Source organism: Chroicocephalus ridibundus, chromosome 11, assembly GCF_963924245.1.
Source record: "Chroicocephalus ridibundus chromosome 11, bChrRid1.1, whole genome shotgun sequence".
Lineage (NCBI taxonomy): Eukaryota > Metazoa > Chordata > Aves > Charadriiformes > Laridae > Chroicocephalus > Chroicocephalus ridibundus.
The window spans coordinates 5,701,505-5,712,535 of NC_086294.1; the positions used below are offsets into that span (position 1 = coordinate 5,701,505).

Genomic DNA, 11,031 nt, shown 5'->3' on the forward strand with positions numbered 1-11,031 from the left:
TTGTTTTGCCTGTGTTTCTGGGGTTTGAGGGAGGGATTTCTGGGTGTGTTTTTTTTTCCTTTAGGATCATAAATTGCTGTGATACTTGATACTGGGGGTTGTGACATAACCTTTTATACTAAGGAAACACGACTGGTATGGTTTTCATGGTCTTTTATTCCTCTCCTTTAATAAAAGCCTATACTTCACAGTTCTTAGATTCCAGTCCTGGTTTTGATGTTCTAAAGAACGCTGGTTTTGCAGTCCTGAAGTAGAAAGCGTGCTGTGAAGCTACTGGAAGCTTTTGCTTTCCAAATTAACTTGAGAGCACATGCTGATTCACGCACACAGGTAACTCAGAGTGGCATTTTTCCTGGTGAATAAAATACTTCATCTGTAAATCGCATGTTATATACAAACTGCAATTACTCTGTTGTTCTTTGCTTATGTTTTGGAAAAGACTAATTGCATTGTCCTGAAGCTGTTCTGACTGGATGCCTAATAGGCAGGAAGTTGTCAGGAATGAAGTCTGTGCCACAGCAGCATGCTGGCAGTGCATCTTGTGACGAGCTTGCTGTGTCAGAGACTTTTCTTCAGGGTTCACTGTACAAATACGTTAGCCATCCAAACTATCGATCTTTGCCTAAACTGCCAGAAAATAAACCCTAAAAATTCCATTCCGTGTTGTATCTCCATTGAGTCTGGCAAAGGGGAGCTCTGCACCACAGTGATTCTTTTTAACTAGGAGAAAGGAGCTTGTAAGAAATACAAGTTCCTTTACAAGTTTATGGGGTGTTGGTTTGTTTGGTTTGCCATCTTTTTTTTTTTGTGGAAATCTCTCTTCTTTCTTTGAGTGAACTGTAGTAGCCTTTTGTGGAAGCTGGTTTGCATTTCAGCTGGGGTCCTTAACTGCTTCCTGGTGCAGCCTGGGTGCAAGCTCAGGGGATGGGGTAAGCTGTGTGAGCTTCGTTTAGTTCTATCTTATCTGTGAATCTGATTAAAAATAAAATTAGTATGAAACAAGTGACTTCCTCTCACTGTAAGACTATTCAGCTGACTGTATTTGAATTTTTATTAGAGGCAGAAATGCAAACCTTTAATAATCCTTGTAACTTTGCTCTCTTTAGAACTGTAGATGGAAAACGAAGTTTGCATTTTGTCCCGGAGTGAAACCCCTCCTGCTCTAAAGGCATCTCTGTCCATCAACAGGTGTTCACTAAGTATATCCACTTTGTGCTGTTTCAGGCTAGAGCACCAAAGAAGTAGCAGGAGTCACCTTGTGCGCAGTGTGCGGGAGGTACCGGGGTGGTTGACCACCACATTCTGCAGATCCCAGGCTGTAGGGAGCAGGCAGAGCACCGCTCCCAGGGGACTCCGAACATCACCTGCTGCAGTGCGACCATCTCTGCCTCGGGGAGGTGCATCTTTAGGGCTACAGGGCAATCAGCGTTGCTCTGTGTCTGCGGGCAGGATGGGGAGAGAATTTTTATGCAACCCCTAAGTATATAGTGGAGAGAGTTAATTTGGCAATGGTGGCTCCTTTGTAGCCTTGCAGGGTCCCGGGGCAAATTGCCTCCCGGAGGCTGCAGTGACTCCGGCTGGCCCAGACTCCTGCTGCGAGCCCTGGCAGAGGGATGCAGGAAGGGAAATGATGAGAGTAGCTCTCTTACGGCAGAGTCATGATCAGTTACGGAAGAAGCAATATGAACTTTATAGGTAAAAATTTCTCTTCCAAGTACACAACAGTCCCTTCAGTTCATGAAGGTGACTTTCCTGGGAAGAACATACAGTTATGCCACACAGAAAGGAAATGTGGGCACTGAGAGGGCTTAAGATCTCAGAAACACGTTTGAGTTGCTGAGCAACTTGGCAAACTTTTAATGTGGGGACAGATACCTCTGTGGTGTACAAACACCTTATCCTCATAACCCTTTAGATTCTGGCTGAGCAGTGTTGACTGAGAGAAGCTTTTGGCTGTGGTTTTATTGCAGCATTCTGCATTGTTTACGTAATTATAAAGGAAATTTACATATCATTTCTTTGCCCTAACACAGCCTACATATTGAGCAATGACTAGAGGAAGTGTTCTAGCAGAATTTTGCATGATGAAACCCGAAAGGAAGAGGGATCCAAAATGACAGCATATTTCAAGCAGATGATAAAATACATTCCATCAACTGGGGGGGAAGAAAAACCAAGACAGAGTGAAGATTCATAGCCAAACTTCAGACTCTGCAAGTCCTGAAAGGTAACGTGCCTGCAGCCTGTGTGATTTTAAGGCAGAATAAGCACCTAAGAGATCACTTGCAAATTAAATTTTGAGTAGTTTCTGTAGTCCTTTTCATAGCCTTTTGAGTCTGGTTGCTCAGCCAGTTTTCCCTCTACCCTGTTGTCTACATGTTCACTCTGTATTTCACCAATTTGGCTCTGAGAGATAATGTCAAAGCCCTTGCTAAAGTCAGGATAAACAACATCCGATGCTCCTCTGTTAGCTACAGAGCCAGTCATCACAGAAAGCTCTTGGGCACAATTTGCCCTTGGTAAAGCCATGCTGTTCTGATTGCTGCCATGTCCGTCGTGTGCCTGGAAGTGTTCCAGTCAGACTGGCTCTGTGGCCTTCCCGGGCACTGGGGTGAAGCTGGCCAGCCTGTAGCGCACACAGCACACCCACCCCCCCCAAGCCCTGACCTTCTTGAGGATGTGTGTATGTGTGGAACATCTCGCTGTCTTCTGCCATCGGGAACCTTCCTTGGTGGCCATGACCTGCCAGTAGTCAGCTCCATCCTCACCCTCAGACAGAGCCTGTCTGGTCCCAGGGCATCATCTGTGCCCAGGAGCTCCAGGGCTCCTTAACAGTTTTCCTCTCCCATGGGGAATGCCTCACTCCACCACTTCTGCTGCCGGGCTCGAGGAGCTGAAAGCCTGAGGGCAGACCTTAGAAGTGAGAACCTGAGGCAAAGAAGGTGCTGACTACCATGGCCTTTTCTGTGTCTTTTCTTACTAGGGATCATAGGGTGTTTCTGTTGAAGGAGACTGATATATTGGGGTGGGGCATATCAAGGCAGATGGCTCAGAGTTTTGGCCAGGAACTGGTGGTCAGAGGCTGGTGGCAGCAGAGGAGTGCAAGCCTGGAAGCAGCAAGGGAGCGGGTGTTGGTAGCAAGGGAACGCAAGGAGAGGCGCTTTGCACAGTAAATGCAGAGAGCTAGCACCCAAGTCGGTGGTGTTAGAGATGTAGGGGAGAGAGGTGTCACTGGAGGAACTGGCTGCAGCAAATTAAGTTCACTGCTTTTGAAAAGAGCTCTAAGTCAGTGTCGTTGACCTGGAAGCAGCGCTAGCTGTTAACTCCAGAGCTGATGTCATGTGCAGTATTTGACTTTGTTCTGAGTTTACAGCCCCTTACTGCTTTTCTGCTATGATCGATTTGTTATAGTTTATCACTTCAGTTCCCTGGCAAGGTCTTACCAGAGGCCATGTGTCCCTAGAGTCTGCTCATGACAGCAAGAACCAGAGAATTCTGTGTTTTCTCATTTGGGCTAGATATACCTCTTTCCAGGATGATCCCTAGCAGTCATATCACCTACCTGTCTGGAACTTTTCTTACTAGAAAGAACATTTTGTTTCAGCATTTCAGGGTGACGGATACACTGGAGAAGTGTAACCTCTTCTAGGGAGAAGTTGAGAGGCTTTGCTCAGTTCTTCATTTAATTTTCACAGAGTTATGTTTCACTTAAGGAACACTCTGCACTGGGAGAATCTGATTTAAAATCTTAACCAAGATCTACAGGTTTATGGCTGCTTATTAGCTTGGAGATCAGCCTGCCGCCTGTGAGTAGTACAGTGTTCTCCTCCCTTCTCTGAAGGGGCTGTACAAAAGGCTGTGAGGCTTTCATAACCCAGGTGTGCCCTGATAAGCAAGTTACTGAGTTGTCCCTGATGTAATCTGTTGATGTACTTTTTATATCACAGGCTTTTGCTGGCTTGCTCTCTGTGGAGAGTTACTGATGTCATCTGATAATAGACACCAAGATTTCCCAGGGAATGTGTAGGGAGTACAAGGATTTACATCAGTAATTTAAAACCAAGAGGAAAAGGCGTTACTTTTTAAGGAAGACTTTTCAGGTCGCGGTTGGAGAGCTGTGCGCGGGCTATGGGAATGCTGAGTTGCTGTTTGAAGCCAGCTCTGGGACTTGTGACGAGGTTAGTGCTGGACGACACAAACCTGCTCACGGATGTCTCTCTTCCTTCTTCCCACCAAGTGTGTTAGTCGTTTGTGCCTGGTGAAGCAGAGGTTTTAGTAAGGGGTTTACCTTTCACAAAAGGCACATTGCTGAGCTAATGGTGCGCAGAAACACCCCAAGAGTAGAGCACACTTGTTCTTACTGGAAAGGGTAAGGGGGCGGAAAGCCACAACCCAAACAAACAGAAACCCCCGGTCAGTAAGACTCTGTAAATTGGCACCAGGGGAATTGCAACTGTTCAAAATCCAATAACCTGATCTCTTTGCAGGCCGTTACATTTATTTATTTTTAAATTGCAATTGATCCAGCTTCCAGTTTGGGGTGTATAATGGCAGCCAGTTTTTAAGAGAGCCACCATTCCCCACCCTCTGGAAACCGGTCTGCTTTACACCACCTGCCTTCCCTTCCCACGTTCCCTCCCGCCGGCATTGCTGTGGGTGGCTCGCAGGCAGGGCCTTCTGGCCAGAGGTCCTGGGCTGGCCTGAGGCTTGACCTCGGTTTCTGATCTGCTGGGAAAGGGGATGAATTTCAACAGTGTGAGACCTTTTGCTTGGCAACTTATAAATGGGATCAGTTCAGAAGCCATCCGGCCTCTCTAGCCATCGTTTGCACTAGGTGTAGAGGTGACAGCTGGAGCCTGTAGCTGCTTCAGCTCTTTTCAGTTAATCCATTACTACCTCTGAGTTAACACCCCAGCTGCCCCCAGCATTTTATGGGTATTTATTTGTTTGTCAGCTCGAACTGAGACCTATGTGAGAGAGCAAAATGCTTCAGTCTGGCAGTTCTCTGAGGGTTTAATTGATTCTGATACCACAGGAAAACCGATGATATGGAGAATGAACATTCAAACAAATAGATCTTAAATTCTGCTATGGACAGTTCTAAAAAATCAGTTCTAGCTTCCACTAGGAATGCATCGTAGACGTTATAAGCATCTTTCACACCAAATAGTGCTGCTCTTTGCTTTGATGGGGTGAGAACAGGACTGCTGGGGATCTCATACAAGGTGTGTGATTTCAGGTTCTTCATTTTCGGCTGCTCTTCTCCTGCATACTGGGACCTGGCACTGGGAGGGTGGCAGGGAGTTGCCAATGCAAACAGCTCAGCTGCCAGGCCAGGAGAAGAGCTTTAGGCAAACCCCACCATACACAGGAGGCACCCTTAGCACACAGATATGGTTACAAAACACTCCACAGTGTGTTCCAGACTGGGAAATTAATGCAGTATTAATTTTAAGCTGTTCGGTGACAGTTCACTAGCTGTGGTTGTGCTTCGGCTCTGTGTCCATTTCCTCTGTATCAACTAAAAAACCCAAAATGAATCTTGACACAAAAATAACAGCTCATTTCCCACCTGTGGCTCTCTAGGCGCTGCCTTGGTGTGGTGATTTCCCCTACCTACAGCTGGATCTGACTGATCAGGACGGGTGGGAGTCCCCTCTTGCCTGTTGCCCATGACAGTGACGCTAGATGCACACCCCATATAGTTTTTATCATGTTTTCCTTTAACTTCTTCAGCCCTTATGAAATCTAGGAGTGAAGTCTCTTCTATTGAGTTTTCCGTGTATTCTCAGTGTGTATTTCTTAGTTTTCCAGAACTGGCAGCAGTTTGGATGGGGAGAGAAATGTTTCTGAATCTTCAACGGTTTTTTTTACTTTACTTTTTTTAAACTTTTCGGTGTTGGTAATGGATCTTAACTCAGACTCTGACACGCCCCGTCTGTGGACATGAATGCGATGCAACATCATGTTCTTACACATATGAATGCGAACTCCTGAATCGCTTTGGTACCAATGGAGTAGCGATTCTGGACTGCTGCAATAAGTGTCAGGGCTGCGTTTAGGCATTCTTTAAAGTGTACTTCCTATAGATATATATAGTGTGTGTTTGTGTGTAAAGTAAATACTGAAGCTCGAGCATAGCCTTTACACAGGAAGCTTTGGAGTGAGTGCTTTTTTAAGCCGAAGTAGTGCAGATGGTGTCTGCTCTTGAGCGGGTTGATGTGAGTGGAGCTTGTGCACCCGGGAGAGGCCAAGTTGGGGCAAACAGTGGGTATTTTGGCCATTCTCTCCGTGCTGCCGGGGGTGGTTGCTCCAGCCAGAGCGACCATGGTGACCTGCAGGGAGCGCGGTAGGGTGACAGGAGGGAAAAGCGGTCCCGTTGCGGAGGAACCGATAAAGAAGCAGTGAGTAATTAACACACTCGGTGGCCGCTCAGATAATGACTATGCGTGTGGTGTAATCGCTCCTCGTTAGTATAGTGGTGAGTATCCCCGCCTGTCACGCGGGAGACCGGGGTTCGATTCCCCGACGGGGAGAGCCTAGTACCTTTTCCTGCTGCGGTGCGTGGGGGCGCCTGCCGCCCTGTGCTCGCTTTTTATTTGTCCTTCTGTCCGTCTGGTACCGGACCCGGTGGGTGAGAAAGGGGAGAGCTGTGCTCCCCGGCGGTAGCAGCGAGAGGCGGCGGGGGGTGCCCTCTCCCCTGTGTTACCTGAGCTCGCTGGGCGAGTGCCTGTAGGCAAAAGAGATGGAGACGTTCCTTTCCGTGGAGGCGAGCTAGGCCGTTTTTGGCGAGAAGGGCTCTGGTGGTGCCACAGAGATGCCCCTGGCACCTTGGAGCCAGCACCGTGCGCTTCGGGAGGATGCTCGGTTATGTGCGGAGCAGGAGCCTTCGCCGTGCTGTGGTATGAATACTGCGTAGCAGAGGCAGCAACAGTCCTCTAAATGAATTTCAGATTTAGCTACCTCTAGTGCCTGTTCTAGAATAACTCTAACCTTAATTTTTGAAATTATTTAATCTATCACAACCCTTGATAATTTGTAAAAGACCTAAATTGCCCTTATTGTTACAATTTGGTACCTTATTTCAAGTGTGCATCTCCTTATCATCTCTGTTGTTACATTTACATGCCAACCATCAGAGACATTTAAATTTTGACCAAAACCCATTTTTGAAAGCACGCTTTCACATGAAAACTGTGGGGTTTGTGGGGTTTTTTGGTTGGTTTTTTTAACTGGCCCAGCCTATATATGACTCCTAAGAGTTACAAGAGGTCCTTCTAAAAAATTAAAAGCCCCCCAGCTTCAGCAGCTTAGCTGTTACTAGCAGCAAGCTGCCCGTTGCGCAACCTGCGTGGCTGCCCCTGCTTTCGGAGCAAAGCCAGCGCTGTGGCACGGTGGCTTCTGGCAGCTGCGGAAGATGTTACTGCGGGCCCAGCGCTGACATTGGCTCCGAGCTGCATCCTAGGAACAGAGACTTGCTGGAACAGCGATGGCCTCTGTCAAGAAGCCCAGACAAAACCTGTGTGCAAAACCTCTAGGGCCTGTCTGCGAGTCTGAAGGAGCGTGGGTGGATCTCGGCAGGCTCCTGGTGGCAGGCCCTGGGGCAGGTCATCGCGGAGGGGGTGACAGTGCCGGGTTGTGCGCTGGGGAGCTGCCAGCATCCACGTGCCTGAGCTAACACCACCACCTCTTTTAGGTTTTTTTTTCCTTTTTCTTCTAGAGTTTTCATCTCCTTTGCAGGTGGTGACTAATACACGGGACTGAAGATGTGACATTCTAGAACTGAAACTGCAAATCCAGGCTGGGTCAGCTGCAGGTCCCGCTTGTGCGTGGGGGTCTCTGGAGCACTCACCCTTGAGTCACGAGCTCCTTGGCACATGTCTTTGGTAACTTTCAGGGAGAATTATTAAACATCTTGTACAGAAAGAATACTTAAATTTAAGTGTCTTGATGAGCAAGATTTTGTTTGTTTGATTGTTTTACTCCAAGCAATGTGTTTGTAACAGGAGTCACAGCTAGAACTCCAGCGCTAGAGCTCCTCCCTGCAAGTTTGCATGTCCCTCATCTATTCTTGCAGAGGTTGGTCTAGCTCTTCTGGACCAAGGCAATCCAAACCTGCTCCCATCACCTTATCGCCATCTGTTAGTTTGTGCTGGTTTCTGCAACTCTTTCTCCTTGCAGTGGTGGTTGGTTCCAGGTGGGCTTCACTGGGAAGCTGAAACCACTAAAGAAATGAGCCTATCTCAGCTTAGTTCTAAGGTTATTTTCAAATATATTTGCTAAGTTTTGTTAAACTGTGTTTTATCCGACCTAGACAGTGCTCTGGGACATCTGCTCAATCTGGGGTGTTTTCATGGATGTTGGGGTTTGGAGCACCCCTGGGCTGCGCCCCCACCACAGGTGAGGACACGGGGATGCTGCACCCCTGGGCTGACCCTGGGGAACCTCTGCCACCGCCACGTGGAGGGCAATGACGATCAACAGCGGCACGTGCTCATTAATGGAACTGCTTGTGAGTGTATGACCTGAAACCTGATGTGATTTTGGGATGTGTTTCGCTTCTCTTCAGCGTTCACAGGCTCACGCAGCTGCTGCAGGGCTCGGTGGTGAGGCGTGTGGTGCTGGTCCTGTTCCTGCTGGCAGCAAGTTCTGCACGACAGGGGCATAAACCAATGGGGCTGCTCCGCCGGAGAGGTTAAGCCTTTGCTGCTTGAAAGGTGAAACACTGGCGTAGAGATCACCTTTCATGAAGAGATGCAATATTGAAGGTAAAGCTGGGTTTCACACTTCACGGGCTGTCATGCTTAGCACATGCAGTTTAACATGAAAAAAAAAAGTGCTAGTATGCAATTTGATGGCACAATAAGGCTTTCGGTCACTCCTGGCAATATTTGATTAACACATGGCTGGTCTCTACTCACTTTAGTTACTGGAATGTAGGATTTGGAACAGATTTTTACAAATCAGAGGGTGTCAACAAAATACTAAAACAAATGTCACACCTAACAGCCTCCTGCCCAGTCACTGCAGCTCGTGCTGATGGAAAGTGTTGCTGAAGCAAAAAAAAAAATTCCAGCACTTTTAGAGAGACTTCTTAACAGCTCTTTCAACAGATATGAAACTAGACGTGTTGAAATAACACTTGTCACTTACATGTTTATTTGAAATATGGTTCTAGTTTATAGTATCATTCATGATTTCATTTGAATGCCTGTGTTCTCTGAAGAAATACAAGACTGCTGTCCTACCCTGTGCTACTCCCACGCATGTAACAACAGTATTTTATTTAAAGTGAATATATTTTCAGGCTCTAATAACCTGCTTCTTGGCTCTTCATTCTGTCTTCAGAGACGTGGTGATCCTCTGGAGCTGTCAATTTTTAGCCTGGTATAGGCTTATAAATGTATCATTCTGAGACTATGAAAAGTAAAGCTGGGTTTCTTTCATGCAATATTGTCCCCCTGGAGAATTTCCTGGGAAATTGAGAGCATCTTATTTTAAAAATAAATTAAAGAAATTGTTCCTTCAGCTCTGGGTTTTGCTTTCCCTGCTACTTGACTATGGATAGCCTTTGGGTAAATTGATGGAAAACAAGCCTTAATTTTTTTAAACATTATTTTCCAATCCCTATTTTTTTTAAAAAATATGTTCTCTGTTATTTTTTAAGCAGGTGACTGCCTCGCACCCCCACAGAGCAGCTCCGCAGGACACAGCCTCTCCCCAGCATGTCGCTTATCATTCCTCAGCATGCAGGAGTCGCTGGTTTGGGTCTGGTGAGTACTAAACCTATTCCGGGTTTTTATCTCTACCTCTGGATATTCCCAAAAGCCTGCACAGGCTTGAATTGGGGTCTGGCCTGGCCAGAGCCAGGGGCTTCCCTCAGCACCTGCAGCAATGCCCGCGGAGCTGGGTGGCAGCTGAGGTGGGCTGAACGTGGCTTGTAGGAGGGCAAGCTGGGCCAGCCAGGACTCAACGCCCTTCGATGCCCCATGTGCTTGGTATGGCTGTGTTTCAGGGGATGACATACAAATGGATTATTTGTCCAGCAGTGCCAGTAAAAGCACTTGTGAGCCCGATGGGATGCGCGTAAATAGGCTGAAAGAGCAGCGGGAGGTGTTGTGGATGTGCCATGGGCTCCTCTGTGGCCCTGGGCCATACGTACCTCTCCTCCCACAAACCCTGTCTGTGGCAGGGTGATGAAGGGAAACTGCTCAAACAAGTTTTCTTTAGTGATTTAGGCTTAATAAAATCTTCCTTAAGCCTCTAAATTGTTTCCGCAAAACCTGCCTTGGTCCTTTTAAGTCATCTGTTGTCACCTTCATCCCGGGTGCTATTATTAAAGCGGATCTGTGTTCCTTCACCGTAAGGGCACCCTGGCTGTAGCTAATACCTTTCCTTCTAGGGCAGCAGCTCCCGGGTCTCGCCTTCGCGCGAATCCAGTGGTTTTGGTTAACACCCGATTAATGCCTCGTGGCGGCAGCTGCAGGAAATGCCTCCAGCTGGTGCTTACATTTAAATATTTGCACTAGCATGTTCCCACTAGGCTAGCTGAATAGCAAAATATTGAGTTCAGTGCACTCTCACTACTTGATGTTTTTATCATTTAAGGCTTGAGACAACTTGTAAATGCTTAAAATAGCGTGAAAATCCCTGTGCTGGCACAGACTCCCAGCCTTATTGGAAGGCTGTCTGCTGTTCTCCTGGTGTAAAAGTTTCATATGTTCCACAGAACAATTATGGTAAAGCAGAATTTTAAATAACCAAACCTATACGACACTTATCATTTAAAAGGAAATCCATAGCTTAAGGGTGTCAGAATAACAAATTGACTGAAACATAAGAATTGATGACAACCAGCTGTCCATTGAGTAAGTATCCTGGCTTCAGTGGGCTCCTATAATCCCATTGATTTCCACAACTTTTCCACAAGGGTATTGAATGAATCTTAGTCTGTATAAACTACAAACAGCTACACTATTGCGGGGTTCTGTACATTGGGAACGTAACGTGTAACAAGCCAAAAAACTTCTC

At 46.9% G+C, this 11,031-nt stretch overlaps 1 non-coding gene across 1 annotated transcript; it reads left to right on the forward strand.

The window, feature by feature from the left end:
- Positions 1 to 6,464: 6,464 nt before the first annotated feature.
- Positions 6,465 to 6,536, forward strand: TRNAD-GUC (transfer RNA aspartic acid (anticodon GUC)). Its single transcript has one exon. It is a non-coding gene; the product is annotated as a tRNA-Asp (tRNA).
- The last annotated feature ends 4,495 nt before the right edge of the window (positions 6,537 to 11,031 follow it).